At 53.2% G+C, this 4917-nt stretch overlaps 1 protein-coding gene across 1 annotated transcript in view; it reads left to right on the top strand.

The window, feature by feature from the left end:
• Nucleotides 1-3658: 3658 nt before the first annotated feature.
• Nucleotides 3659-4917, top strand: part of WSCD1 (WSC domain containing 1) — a 49166-nt gene continuing 47907 nt past the window's right edge. The window contains exon 1 of the mRNA XM_012652598.1: nucleotides 3659-3749. The gene's annotated coding sequence lies outside the window, so the exon portion shown is untranslated. The remainder of the gene's footprint in view (nucleotides 3750-4917) is intronic.

The raw sequence follows: 4917 nt of genomic DNA, 5'->3' as shown, positions 1-4917 counted from the left end.
CGGAGCGGTAGCCAAGAGCTGCGTGGGCAAAGGAAGGGAATGTCCAGATGCAGGTGGCCCTGGGTGCTGACAAGATACCTGATTCCTCACCCCACCCCAGGACCCAGGCAGGGGGATGCGGTGAAGTGAGCCATCCACACTCCCCTCTGGGGCTCCCCCGTGGGAATAGAATCCCACAGACTGGATACAAACAAGGACCAGTCTGTGAGCAGAGCAAGAGCGAGCAGTCTCTTGAATTCTCGGGAAGAAACGTGAGGACCATTGGGAACCTGCTTGGATTCATTACAAATATGTCATGCTAGACACATCGCATTTTAAAAAACCAATTATTTATTTAATAAATATTTAGTGAGCATGTCTATGTGCCAAGAATTAAGCTTGGTGCTAAGGATACAGTTCTGAATGAGATAGAAAGTTCCCGGGCTGTGTCAGGGCTTAAATTCTAGTTCTGGGGGCTGTGAGGCTTGGGGAGGAGAAGACAGAAAACAAACCAATAAATACACAAGGAGATGATGGCGAGATGAGTTTTAAGACTGGGAACTGGACAGCGAGGCGGGAGTGTGTGGCAGCTGGAATGTCAGGGCAGACCTCTCTGGGGAGGTGGCATTTGTGGGAAGGGAAAGCACCGCAGGCCTGGTGGGTCAGGAGAACATTGCATGCGTGGCATTTCCGGATTTTAGCAAAGCCTTGGGAAAAACTCCTTCATGTAATATTTACTAAAATGTGTCATGTGCTTATTCTGTGGCAAACTCTGTTTCATGTGTGCATTTGACAGGCATTGTATTTGATCCTTACGAGTACCCAGTAATGGGTGCATTTTCTCTAATTTGCAGATAAAGATGTTGAGGCTCAGAGAGAGTATGACTTGCTCAAGGTGACAGAGAGATATGGAGCTGGGTTTGGACTCCCCACCCCATGCTCCGCCTGGGCTTGTCATCCCGTTCTTATGACTGTTCAGGCTGCCTTGGTCAACATGACACAGAAATGTGGGATTGACAATTCATAACTTGTGGAATGACTATTTCCAAAGCCCAATGATGACTAGGGTATCACTGTTTGAAGGGAGGTCCTCATGGTGATGGCTCAGGCTTGGGCCATCCCTGCCTTGTGCACTGGTGGCGATGATCTGAATGAGGCTCAGTGGCCAGTCTCTGGCGAGCCTCTTTCTCCAACCACCTCTGACTTTGCACCAGCTATACTAAGTTACTGGTAATTTCTGCAACACATTACGTGTTTCACACTTCCCTGCTTTTGCAAAGAATGCCTCCCCCACCCTTGTCTGGAATGGCCCCTGCATCTAGTGACCCAGATGGTGCCTACTTCTCCTCCAAGAGCCAGTGTACATGTCATCTCCTTCATGAAGCTTTCCCTGAATCCCTCCAAATTGATGTCGTGAGTCATTTGGTTTTCAATGCACCATGTATATATACGCACACACACCTAGTTGCCCTCCCAGCAGCCATAGCCCTGCTTGTTCTTTGCTAACAAAGGAACAATTTTGATTAAGTGCTAATGTGCTCAGAGAAGACTGGCCTTTCCCCAGAGGATGAATCATAATTAGCCAAACTCATTCCTCTTAGCCAGGTACTGCCTTAGTGGTGCACACGGAGTCCAGTCCTGGCCAATGGGACCTGCCAGGAGGAGGATCTGGAAAAGTTTTTCTTCCCCAATAAAAAGGGAAACGCATAGGGAGAAAATGTCCCCTTTGTTCTTGCCTTTGAGCACTGTCATTTTTGGAAGTCATAAATAGTGCTGCAGTAGCCATCTTGCAGTCCGGAGGGGAAGGTCCAGGGAGTGGCAGTGAGGCCACCCCAGACCCTGGCATCATTGAGCTGCTGAACCACCTAATCTGGGAACTGCCCACCTCCAGGCTTCTTGCTGTCTGGGATCATAAACCCTTCGGTTGACACCACTTTCACTTTGGTGTTTGTTGCTTAAGGCTGCAAGCATCCTGACTGATGCCCCAAAGTTCCGCCTTTGTGATATGTTTTCACTTTGGGTCTGTTTTCTTGTCCAGTTCTTCGCAATGGAAACCCCTTGAGGGGACCCATTCTTTTATCAAAGAGTCTCCAATATTCAACACAAAATCTAACACACAATGGGTGCCTTGCTCAGTAAATAAATGAAAGGATGGCAGGAAGGAAGGGAGGGAGGGAAGGAGGAAAGGAAAGGCTAAGCCGGCAGATGGCATGAAGTTAGGAGGCAATGTAAATACTTTGGATCCAATAATTGAGGTCTGCAAAGAGAGGAGCAGATGGAGTCAAGAGCCAAACACACAGAGATGGGATTAAAGTGAGATCAGACTGGTCTGATTCTTAGTCCCACACTTGCAGCGGAGGCAGGGAGGAGTGCACTACTCAGCAGTAACTGGACATAGGCCAGCACCATTGTGAGACCAATTGCTTTTGGGATATGGGCAGGGATGATGTGCAGATAACTACTGAATGGTCCCAGCATGTGGAGAGAAGAGCTGTGGGGCAGGGAGTTGCACTGTGGTTGGGAGTGACCATGTCATCAGGCCTAGTCTGGGAAGCTTCCTCAGACCCTCTTGTCTGTCACCACTGCTAGGCAGAAGGGCTTTGCCTCAGTGCTGAAATACTCCTGGCCATTTTGACACCCTAAATGCATTTCTCAAGTCCTTTTCAGCTACTTCCTGGTTCTTCATGCACCTCCTTTCTCAACATCTCTCCCTGGCCTCAGCAGGTGTCTTCCTGCATAGAGGCCATGTGACCCTCCCTGGGCGTGGGGGGGTGTTGCAGAGCAGGTACATTGTGGCATTGGGGACAGCAGCCTTTTCTTCTCTTTCCTTGAGGCACCTCTCCTTCCCTGGTGGCAGCCACATCAATTCCTCAGCTGAGTTCTCTGTCCCGAGGGACTGCCACTCAAGATGGCCACTCCTCCTGAGTGGCAGCTGCAGGGCAGCGCATGGCCTCCCAGAGGAGCCGGGCTGGAGGCCCCTGGGCTATGCTGACTATGATCCTTGGTGATTGTCTGCCTTTGGGTCTCAGCTGCCACATTGGCACATGAAGGCACCCATAGACTTATCATGAGTTTTAAGTGGGACAACGCATAGAAGAGGGCCGGGGCTGGCTTCGTGAACATCCTGTGCTCAGAAAGGCCCTACACGTAGTTTAATGTCCTGCTCGCATCTGTTGAAATTCTTGGCAAGTTTTGAACAAGGGGTCCACATTTTCATTTTGGGCCCTTCAAATTATGTAGAAGGCTTTGAAAACCAAAATGCATCATAAAACTATGCAGTGGGTAACTATTGTTAATAATGATAATAATACAAATATTCACATTATGTAAAGGATATGTACGTGGAGGGGCTTTTCTGGAAGGCTAGAAGGCTGAGGCAGCATGGGGCTCTCCTCTCACTCCCCGTGTCCTCAGCCGGGTCCGCCAGGGCTCCAGGGCACTCACTCTTCATTCCTGGGTTTGGACTCTCTTCTAATTCTGCACGTGGTCCGACAGGCTGGACAAACTTCTGCGAGTCCCCTCCCCCTCTGGGCGCCACTTAAGTGACCTGCATAAAGCGGGGCTCAGCTCAGTCCCCAGGCGACTTCTCCCCCTGCCGCCCGGCACCTGTTGAAGGCCGGCCCCGTTGAGCCTGGCCGAGCAGCTCTGCCCCTAGTGGGAGTCGGAGGCATAAACTCCCTTTCAGGAAGACCGGGTTAGAGCCACTGCCACCTGCTCCTGCCGCCTCTGCTGTCCTCAGCCTCCGCGAGCATCTTAGCAGCCAGCCCTGGGTGAGGACAGGGCCCACTGGTGCACCTGGCAGGGCAGGGTGGACACCCTGACTTGGGAGCTTCTGAGGAGCAGGGGCGGGGCTGCTCAGAGGGGAAATCCTTAGGTTGGGATCCAGCCTTTATTTAATCAGGGGGATCGTGTATAGACCTGTGACTGCTCAGCAAATGTCCACCTCGGTGTGTGCGTGTGTGCTTATGTGTGTGTGTGAGAGAGAGCGTGTGTCAGTGCCCAGTATACCCCTCTATACAAGCGCGTGTCTGTTAGTGGACTCCATCCAGTGTGTGGTGTTCCTTCTGTGGGCGACTATACCCAGGCGTGGGTCTGTCGCTGTGTGCCGTGTGGAGAGGTGCACTAAGCTGGTAGCAGAGCCCTGAGTGTGCAAGCATGGGAGATGGCGCCAGTGTATTTTTCTGTGTAGGACTGTCCCAGATAGTGTGAGTGTGTGTGTTCCAGCACGTGCTTGCCTCTGAGAGTGTGTGTGCCTGAAGGTGTGATCGGCAGTATCCAGCTCTGCATGGGACGGTGACACAGTGTGTGTCTGTGTATTTGTATCAGAGTGCTACAAGCTGTGTGGCTGTGTGTGTATGCGTGCACCTGTCACGGTGGCCGAGTGTGTTTCTGGGTGAGTGGGGCAGAGCTCAGAGACAGAGTGTGTGTATGTGTGAGTGTGGGTGTCAGTGTGTCTGTGAAACAGTGATTCAGTGTGTATTTGTATCAGGCAGTGTGCGTCTGTCATTGTGTGTCTGCATCAGAGTGAGTGTGCGGCGTGCTCCTCGGCGTGGCAGTGCCCAGTGTGTCTGTGTGTCTGTGTGGGGGTGTGAGCGCCGTGGTGTGTGCATGAGAGCCAGTGAGGCTCGATGCAAGGCTATGGCTGTGTGTGTGTGTGTGTGTGTGTGCGTGCACCAGAGTGGGTGACAGCGTCTGTGCTTGGCAGTGGCGCGTGGCCCGCCCCATGTGCGTGTCTCCCGGGCCGGGGCAGGGTGCGGGCCCCCGCGGGTGAAGCCGCGACCCCTCCCCCGGGCAGCGGGCGGCGCGCGCGGGCGCCTCTAGGACCCGGTGGCGGCCGGCCGCTGTCGCCGGGCCGCGCGAGTGAGCATGTGCAGAGCCGGGCGCCCGCTCGCCCGCTCGCCCGCTCGCCGCCCGCCGCCCGCCGTCCGCCGCCAGTTC

Source organism: Propithecus coquereli, unplaced genomic scaffold (assembly GCF_000956105.1).
Source record: "Propithecus coquereli isolate 6110/MARCELLA unplaced genomic scaffold, Pcoq_1.0 Scaffold390, whole genome shotgun sequence".
NCBI lineage: Eukaryota > Metazoa > Chordata > Mammalia > Primates > Indriidae > Propithecus > Propithecus coquereli.
This window is presented reverse-complemented; position numbering and strand designations above follow the sequence as displayed.